This window comes from Rhineura floridana, chromosome 1 (assembly GCF_030035675.1).
Source record: "Rhineura floridana isolate rRhiFlo1 chromosome 1, rRhiFlo1.hap2, whole genome shotgun sequence".
Classification (NCBI taxonomy): Eukaryota; Metazoa; Chordata; class Lepidosauria; order Squamata; family Rhineuridae; genus Rhineura; species Rhineura floridana.
This window is the reverse complement of record NC_084480.1, coordinates 50,021,322-50,032,214: the sequence shown is the minus strand read 5'-3', so window position 1 is coordinate 50,032,214 and position 10,893 is coordinate 50,021,322.

Genomic DNA, 10,893 nt, shown 5'->3' with positions numbered 1-10,893 from the left:
AGTGCTTATCAATGGTTCCTTCTCAAACTGGCGGAGGTAATAAGTGCGGTACCACAGGGCTCGGTCCTGGGTCCAGTGCTCTTCAACATTTTTATTAACAACTTGAATGAGGAGGTATAAAGCATGCTTATCAAATTTGCCAATGATACAAAATTGGGGGACACAGCTAATACCATGGAAGACAGAAACAAAATTCAAAGGGACCTTGATAGGTTGCAGCATTGGGCTGAAAACAACAGAATGAAATTCAACAGGGATCAATGCAAAGTTCTACACCTGGGAAAAAGAAACCAAATGCACAGTTATAAGATGGGGGATACTTGGCTCAGTAATACAACATGTGAGAAGGATCTTGGAATTGTCTTTGATCACAAGCTGAATATGAGCCAATAGTGCAATGTGGCTGCATAAAAGGCAAATGCTATATTAGGCTGTATTAACAGAAGTATAGTTTCCAAATCGTGTGAAGTATTATTTCTCCTCTATTCAGCACTGGTTAGGCCTCATCTTGAATACTGCATCCAGTCCTGTTCTCCATACTTCAAGAAGGATGCAGACAAACTGGAACAGGTTCAGAGGAGGGCAAAAAGGATGATCAGGGGACTGGAAACAAAGTCCTATGAGGAGAGAAGAGACTGAAAGAACTGGGCATGTTTAGCCTGGAGAAGAGAAGACTGAGGGGAGATATGATAGCACTCTTCAAGTACATGAAAGGTTGTCACACAGAGGAGGGCCAGGATGTCTTCTTGATCTTCCCAGAGTGCAGGACACAGAATAATGGGCTCAAGTTGCAGGAAGCCAGATTTCGACTGGACATCAGGAAAAACTTCCTGTTATAGCCATACGACAATGGAACCAATTACCTAGAGAGGTAGTCAGCTCTCCGACACTGGAGGCATTCAAGAGGCAGTTGGACAGCCATCTGTCGGGAATGCTTTGATTTGGATTCCTGCATTGAGCAGGGGGTATAGGCCACTTCCAACTCTACTATGATTCTATGATTTTGGAAGTTCAGGTCTGTGCCTTTATGGAATCAATCCATCTCTTGTTTGGCCTTCCTCTTTTTCTACTCCCTTCTGGTTTTCCAAGCATTATTGTCTTTTCTAGTGAATCCTGTCTTCTCATTATGTGTCCAAAGTATGATAACCTCAGTTTCATCATTTTAGCTTCTAGTGATAGTTCTGATTTAATTTGTTCTAACACCCAATTATTTGTCTTTTTCGCAGTCCATTGTATGCGCAAAGGTGTCCTCCAACACCACATTTCAAATGAGATGATTTTTCTCTTATCAGCTTTTTCCACTGTCCAACTTTCACATCCATATATAGAGATTGGGAATACCATGGTCTGAATGATCCTGACTTTAGTGTTCAGTGATACATGTTTGCATTTAAGGACCTTTTCTAGTTCTGTCATAGCTGCCCTCCCCAATCCTAGCCTTCTTCTGATTTCTTGAGTATTGACTATGCCAAGGTATTGATAATCCTTGACAAGTTCAATGTCCTCATTGTCAACTTTAAAGTTGCATAAATATTCTGTTGGTTGGTTGGTTGGTTGAATTTATTTATATGCCGGCTTTCTACAGCAAGGTGTGCTCAAAGCGGCTTACAACAAACATTCAAAATATGTTTCATTGGGGTAGGGGAGAGAAATCAGTTTATAAAACATAATAATTTCAAATGGGACAAAAACCAGCAATTTAACAAATATAAGATAAATCCAGTATTACAAAAGAATTAATCTAGATTTAAACACATAAGTAAAAGTTCTGTTGTCATTACTTTAGTCTTCTTGACATTCAGCTGTAGTCCTGCTTTTGTGCGTTCCTCTTTAACTTTCATCAGCATTCATTTCAAATCATTACTGGTTTCTGCTAAGAGTATGGTATCGTCTGCATATCTTAAATTATTGATATTTCTCCCTCCAATTTTCACCCGTCCATCTTGGTCCAATCCCACTTTCCGTATGATATATTCTGCGTACAGATTAAACAAATAGGGTAATAAAATACACCCGTCTCACACCCTTTCCGATGGGGAACCAATCAGTTTCTCCATATTCTGTCTTTACAGTAGCCTCTTGTCCAGAGTATAGGTTGCGCATCAGGACAATCAGATAGTGCAGATGGAGGAAAACTCCCAGTGGATACAACTATGCTTTGGTAAGTGCCACCAATAAGTTGTATACAAAAGCGGTAAGGACAGCAAAGAAGCTCTATTTTGCTGCCTCTATTAGATCATCTTTATGCCGCCCAGCGGAGCTTTTTAAAGTCGTGCGAGGGCTCTTACACTCTGGCCCCCACGATACTATGGAAACATCTGAGACCCGCTGCAACGAAATTGCTGGACACTTTCAAGATAAGATCGCATGTATCCGCAGGGACCTTGACTCTGATGTTGTGACAGATGAATCCATTGAAGTGTCCGGAGCACGGCCTTGTCCTTTTTTATTGGATGAGTTTCAGTTGGTGCAGCTCGAGGAAGTGGACAAGGTGCTTGGAATGGTTCGGACAACCACGTCTGTTCTGGATCCTTGCCCATCTTGGCTAGTGAAAGCTAGCAGGGCTGGGACCACCGGTTGGGCCAAGGAAGTGGTTAACGCCTCCTTGAGGGAGGGAGTAGTCCCTGGTAACCTCAAGGAGGCAGTAGTGAGACCTCTTTTAAAGAAACCCTCCTTGGACCCAGATAATCTGAATAACTATAGACCGGTGGCGAATGTCCCTTTTTTGGGCAAGGTTTTGGAGCGGGTGGTTGTCAGCCAACTCCAGGCACTCTTGGATGAAACCGATTATCTAGATCCGTTTCAATCCGGTTTCAGGCCCGGTTTTGGCACCGAAACAGCCTTGGTCGCCCTGTATGATGACCTTTGTCGGGAGAGGGACAGGGGGAGTGTGACTCTGTTGATTCTCCTTGATCTCTCAGCGGCGTTTGATACCATCGACCATGGTATCCTTCTGGGTAGACTCGCGGAGTTGGGTGTCGGGGGCACTGCTTGGCAGTGGTTCCGCTCCTACTTAGCGGATCGTCACCAGAAGGTAGTGCTTGGTGAACATCACTCGACACCATGGACTCTCCATTGTGGAGTCCCCCAGGGATCGGTCTTGTCCCCCATGCTTTTCAACATCTACATGCAGCCGCTGGGTGCGGTCATCAGGAGTTTTGGAGTGCGTTGCCATCAGTATGCTGATGACACGCAGCTCTATTTCTCCTTTTCATCTTCCTCAGGTGAGTCTGTTGATGTGCTGAACCGTTGCCTGACCGCGATAATGGACTGGATGAGAGCTAATAAACTGAGACTCAATCCAGACAAGACCGAGACATTGTTGGTGAACGCCTTCCCTGCTCAGATGGTGGATGCTTACCCTGTTCTGGATGGGGTTACACTCCCCCTGAAAGAACAGGTACGTAGTTTGGGGGTTCTTCTCGACTCTTCCTTGTCTCTCGAGGCCCAAGTGGCCTCGGTGGCACGGAATGCGTTTTACCATCTTCGTCTGGTAGCCCAACTACGCCCCTATCTGGACAGGGACGACCTCGCCTCCATTGTCCACGCTCTGGTAACTTCAAGATTGGATTACTGTAATGCGCTCTACGTAGGGCTGCCCTTGAAGACAGTTCGGAAGCTTCAGCTGGTGCAGAACGCAGCTGCCAGATTATTGACGAGGACCAGTCGGTCTTCGCATATAACACCTGTCCTGGCGCGTCTGCACTGGCTTCCTATTTGCTTCCGGGCGAGATTCAAGGTGCTGGTTTTGACCTATAAAGCCTTACACGGCGTGGGACCTCAATACCTTGTGGAACGCCTCTCTCGCTATGAACCCACCCGATCACTTCGTTCAGAATCTAAGGCCCTTCTCCGGGTACCAACCCATCGGGAAGCCCGGAGGGTGGTTACGAGATCTAGGGCCTTTTCTGTGGTGGCCCGAGTTGTGGAACAGTCTCCCCGAAGAGGTACGCCTGGCGCCTACACTTCCATCTTTTCGGCGCCAGGTAAAGACCTTTTTATGCTCCCAGGCATTTTAATCTTCTTAACTTTTTAAATCTTTTAATCTGTATTTTAATTTTTGTAGTATTTATTTTGTTTTTGCTGTGCTTTTCGTTGTTTGTTTGTATATGTTTTTGTATTTTTATTATGATATATTGTATTTTATTTTGTTTGTTCACCGCCCTGAGAGCTATTTCGCTAAGGGCGGTATATAAATTGAATAATAAATAAATAAAATAAAATAAATAAAAATACTGTGGCACCCCCATTTTTTCTTTCTTACCTTGTTATATATAGAAACAATGGATCAGATTAGTTTATTATATGCATCTTAATTTAATATTATAGTTAGAAAGAAGTCTGAATGAGGGAGAAATGTAGTGCTTCCAACGTCATGCTCTGTACCAGGTAAGTAACAAAATGGTAACATGTGAACTCTTCTGTACTGACAAATATATTAGGAATTGTTGAGGCATTATGCCTTGTATGTAATTGGACAGTTCAGAGAAACAGGACATATTCAGCCATGCTGCTAAAAACTGATTTGAAAGCCCAGCAGTTAGTTAATAAGTGGAATACAAAGTAGAGTATTTATTAATTTATGTATCTATTTAAAGTATTTAAGCCAAAAAAAGCCTCAGAGCAGTTATAATTTTTAAAAAAACAGAGGACAGTCACTGCCTCAGGCTTACAATCTAAAAGACATGACATAAAAAGGAAGTGGGGCGGGGGAGTAATCACGGCAACCAGCTCAAATTTGGAAACTTCTTTAAGAAGCTGCTGGTATGGAAACAGTTCGGGGAGAGAAGGAGCCCCAAAGCACAGGGATTTCAGCAAAGCTGATGAAGTGGCCGTGCTTCCTCTCTCTCCCTCTGCTGCAACCTGGTGGAATGGCCGCTGCCACTGGAAGAAGAAATAAACACATGTCTGTACCTAGTGTACGATGCACACAATAGGAACATGGAATGTGAGAAGCATGAACCAGGGAAAGTTAGAAATTGTCCAACAAGAAATGGAGCGTATCAACATTACAATACTTGGCGTGAGTGAATTAAAATGGACTGGAATGGGTCATTTTCAATCAGGCAACTACAAAATATTTTATGCAGGAAATGAGAAATCAAGAAGAAATGGGGTTGCTTTAATAGTGAGAAGTGATGTAGCAAAAACAATTAGGAGCTACAACGCAAGGTCTGAGCGAGTGATATCAATGAGATTAAATGGGAAACCTATCAACATAACCATCATCCAAGTCTATGCTCTAACATCAAACGCAGAAGAGGAATTGGAGAGATTTTACGCAGAAGTACAGGAGGAAATTGATCACACACCAAAACGAGATATGATGCTAATTATGGGGGACTGAAATGCAAAAGTAGGGAACAGAGAAGAATTAGGAATTGTGGGGAAATGGGGCTTAGGTGACAGAAATGAAGCAGGAGAATTCTGTGAAGCCAATGATTTGTTTCTTGCCAACACATTTTTTGAGCAACCAAAAAGTCGACTGTATATGTGGACATCACCAGATGGTCAATATAGGAATCAAATTGATTATATAATTGGAAACAAAAGATGGAGAAGTTCCATACTTTCTGCAAAAACAAGACCAGGAGCAGACTGCGGTACAGATCATGAACTGATCGTATTGAAAATCAGAGTAAAGCTAAAGAAGAAGAACAAAGCACTCATAATGCCAAAATACAATTTAAATAACATCCCAGAAGAATATAAAGATCAAATAAGGAACAGGTTTGAGGCTTTAAACTTCGTTGACAGAGAACCAGAAGAACTATGGACTGAAGTCAGGGACGTTATCAGGGAAGAATGCAAAAAGACAATACCTCTTGTTAAAAAGAGAGAAAGACCTCAACGGATGACTGAAGAAACTCTTCAAATGGTTCAAGAGAGAAGGAAAGCAAAAGCAAAAGGAGATAGAAACAAGGTCAGAACCCTAAATGCAACTATACAACGACTAGTACGTAGGGACAAAGAAACCTATTACAATAGTTATTGTATAGAAATGAAAAGGACAACAAAATGGAAAGAACAAGAGCCCTATTCCAAAAGATTAGAGAAATGAAAGGGAAATTTAAACCAAGAGTAGGGATGTTGAATAATCAACAGGGGAACACACTGACTGACCGAGATGAAATAAAAGGAAGATGGAAGCAATACACTGAAGAACTCTATCAAAGAGATGCCAGGATGACAGATTCATTCACGGAGGAACCATATGATGAAGAACCAGAAATTTTAGAATGTGAAGTGAAAGCTGCTCTTAAATTCTTGGAAGAAACAAATCACCAGGAATAGATGGCATACCAATAGAGTTGCTACAAGCTACTGAGGCTGAATCTGTCCAAATTTTGACAAACATTTGTGAAGAAATATGGAAAACGAAACAATGGCCCACAGACTGGAAGCGTTCAATGTATATCCCACTTCCAAAGAAAGGGGATCCCAGAGAATGCAGTAATTACTGAACTATTGCCTTAATATCCCATGCAAGTAAAGTAATGCTCAAGATTCTACAACAAAGGCTCTTACCATATATGGAGCGAGAAATGCCAGTCGTCCAAGGTGGATTTAGAAAGGGAAGAGGCACCAGAGATCATACTGCAAACATACACTGGATAATAGAACGGAGCAAGGAATTTCAGAAGAAAATCACGCTGTGCTTTATAGACTATAGCAAAGTCTTTGACTGTGTAGATCATGAAAAACTATGGAATGCTTTAAAAGAAATGGGGGTGCCACAGCATCTGATTGTCCTGATGCGCAACCTATACTCTGGACAAGAGGCTACTGTAAGGACAGAATATGGAGAAACCGATTGGTTCCCCATTGGAAAGGGTGTGAGACAGGGTTGTATTTCATCACCCTATTTGTTTAATCTGTATGCAGAACATATCATACGGAAAGCGGAACTGGACCAAGATGAAGGAGGTGTGAAAATTGGAGGGAGAAACATCAATAAAAGATATGCAGACGATACCATACTCTTAGCAGAAACCAGTAATGATTTGAAATGAATGCTGATGAAAGTTAAAGAGGAACGCACAAAAGCAGGACTACAGCTGAACGTCAAGAAGACTAAAGTAATGACAAAAGAAGAGTTATGTAACTTTACAGTTGACAATGAGGACATTGAACTTTTCAAGGATTATCAACACCTCGACACAATCATTAACCAAAATGGAGACAATAGTAAAGAAATCAGAAGAAGGCTAGGATTGGGTAGGGCAGCTGTGAGAGAACTAGAAAAGGTCCTCAAATGTAAAGATGTATCACTGAACACTAAAGTCAGGATCATTCAGACCATGGTATTTCCGATCTCTATGTATGGATGTGAAAGTTGGACAGTGAAAAAGGCGGATAAGAGAAAAATCACCTCATTTGAAATGTGGTGTTGAAGGAGAGCTTTGCGCATACCATGGACTGTGAAAAAGAGAAATAATTGAGTGTTAGAAGAAATAAAACCAGAACTGTCACCAGAAGCTAAAACGATGAAACTGAGGTTATCATACTTTGGACACATAATGAGAAGACATGATTCACTAGAAAAGACAATAATGCTGGGAAAAACAGAAGGGAGTAGAAAAAGAGGAAGGCCAAACAAGAGATGGATTGATTCCATAAAGGAAGCCACAGACCTGAACTTACAAGATCTGAACAGGGTGGTTCATGACAGATGCTCTTGGAGGTCGCTGATTCATAGGGTTTCCCATAAGTCGTAATCGACTTGAGGGCACATAACAACAACTGTACCTAGTTTGCCTACATTATCAGAAACAAGTTGCACAATATCTTTTGCTTATTCTCATTAGAAATTAAGGTATTCATAAATAAACGATAACAGCCACTCCAGAATGCTAAAATGATGCTTAGTCTCAGGATATTGTACCCTGTGCTTGTTTGTTTGCAGGGTTTATCTAACCTTCTAGTTATGGTGATTTTCTCTCAGGTCATATTGCCCATCCTTAGAATCAATATTTTTGAATGTCCTTTGTTCTACCAAAGTATTTGAATTTGATATCACTAGTAAATAACTAAGGCTTCAATTTTAACCCCATGTACCTGGGAGTAAGCTCCACTAAATTCCGTAGGGCTTACTTCTGAATAGACATGATTAGGATTGTGTGATAAATTGCTTTAATGCACATTCTCTTACTTTAGAACTCAGGCTGCAATTCATTACGTGTTTACTCAGAAGTAAGCTCCATTGGGTTCAATGGGACTTACTCCCAGGTAAATGTGTATTGGATTGCAGCCTCATTCTGTAATTTCTGAATTAAAGTTCCACAGATATTAGTATCATCCTCCGAGTATTTCACAACTCTGGTAGCAGTTTCCACAGTACGGTAAAAGACAGTATTTTATCACCAGTCTTGTGTATCAGTCTGGGTTTTGCTTTTTTAGTAATACAGAACAAGAACCTAAATTGTACCAAAGATTTCCTCTGAAGAAAATGCTTTTGATTGATCTGTATCTTTATTTAGTTCATCATAATCCTAATATAGTAAAATCTTGCTATAACACGGGTTGGGGGACAAAGGACACACCTGCATTATAGGGCTTTTGCATTATAACGAAAGCTGTGTTCTGTAAACAGTATTTTACTTGGGGACATCATCATACCAGTGGTATATCTGAATCTGTGGTTCAGTGAGCCACATTATAGCGAGGTTCTACTGTACTGATTTTATTAAAGATCTCCCGATATGAACCCACCCGTACACTACTCTGGGTGCCTACTCCAAGGGAAGCTCGGAGGGTGGCAACAAGGGAGAGGGCCTTCTCAGTGGTGGCCCCCAAATTATGGAATGATCTTTCTGACGAGGTGCGCCTGGTGCCAACACAGTTATCTTTTTGGCACCAGGTCAAGACTTTCCTCTTCTCCCAGTCATTTTAGCATGTGTTTTAAATTGTTTTTATATTGTTTTAAATTTTAAAATTGTGTTTTAAATTGTTTTTAAAATATGTGTTTTATATTGTATATTTGTTTTAATGTTTTTGATTGCTGTAAACCGCCCAGAGAGCTTCGGCTATGGGGCGGTATACAAGTGGAATAAATAAATAAATAAATAAATAAAGATCTAATACTTTTCACAGTTTGGGTTGTATCCAACTAATTTATGCTCTGTCCAGAGTCGACCCACTGAAATTCATGTACCTAAGTTATCTCAACTGTATTTTTTATGGCATTTTTGTGTGTGTTTATGCATCTCCTGGGGTGAGGTGCTTTGCCGGTATAGTGGTAGCGTAACTCCAGTCCCAGCATAATGTGAGTTGAGGATTATTCTGCAGTCACTGTAAAGGGGCTGTGCTTGTTAAGATCTTATAACACATATCTATTAGTCCCTCAGATTTTCAATTTTAACAAATCTGACATTTCCCTGTGAACCCAGTGTTTTGCTTCTGATCTTGCTAATGCATCTATTTAAATAATACATTCAAATTGCCAAGTGGAAAATATAAGCTGGACTTCATAACAGTAATCTGCCCTTTCCTCTTTTCAGATGTCATACTGAACACACAGATGTGGGGGTTTATAGCATATAGTGACATGCAGGGCAGGGCCAGCAAGCACAATCCCACCACCTCTCATACATTTGCTCCATTCACAAAAAGAATGGATGAAAGGAGCTTCTATCATCTGCATATACTGGAATTATATGGGTCTGACTATTTACAACCACTCCTGGCATTTGCATAGTCCATCTAATGGAGCATGTTAACGATCCAGTGAGAGCATAGAGTCAAGAAATAGACAACCCTACCTGTTACCCAGCATTATACATTAGAAATTATCCCCACCCCATCTTCTTTAATAATGTTTAAATATAGCCACTTTAGGCAATCAAACATCTAAAGAAACTAGAATAATTGGAATTCTAGGTCTGGTGTATCACTTTCAGCACTCTCCTTGTATTATAATTCATTAGGGTTTCGGTATGAACCTAGATACACTGACACATATATTTTAAAGTCATTTATTCCACAACTGTTTTCTCTCTTTCTCCTGGTTGGAGCATGTGGAATCTGAAGTACTGATGTGTTGTGCACCATCCCAGTCTCCGAGTGGTGAGATTTCCAGGGGTCCCTGTGCTCGTCCATGGTTTGGTTTCCTTGGGAAGAAGGTCAGCAGAGACTGTGGTGTCTTTATGAAATATGGTTTATTTATTTACACACATTCCAACCTGAGCTTAGGATGAAGGAGTTCAAGGCATAAGCAGTCCAATATCCAGCTTTTCCATCAGGGTTACAGGAGGCATCCTAAAGCTATGGTGCAGAGAGCCAGTCTCTCTGCCTGCCTCCTGCTCCCAGCCTTTTGCAGACACAACTCTAAACACAAGCCTCCCTTTGGCCCCAGGACGGGGGGGGAGGCTCTCCTGAAGAGTTTCAATGACAAAAGGGTCTTACTGGCCCATTCACCAGTTGCTGGGCACCTGAGAGACCCATTAACAAACCTGGCCACTCTATTAGCTTAACAAAAGAAACTCATCTGACCAGCAGAGGGAGTTTCTCACCCCAAGGCACAAGATTCCAAATCGGAGGCTCAAAGGGGACTCATAGAAATTATCCATTTTAACCCCCAAACTCACAACAGATGGATATTCAGAATCCTGCATAACCTTGTGCCTTTTTTAGTACTACTACTGACACTTTCGAGAGCCAGTATGGTGTAGTGGTGAAGGTGTTGGAATACGACCTGGGAGACCAGGGTTCAAATCCCCACACAGCCATGAAGCTCACTGGGTGACCTTGGGCCAGTCACTGCCTCTCAGCCTCAGAGGGAGGCAATGGTAAACCCCCTCTGAATACCGCTTATAAATTAAAACCCTAGTCATAGGGTCGCCATAAATTGGAATCGACTTGAAGGCAGTCCATTTCCATTTTTACTGTCACTTT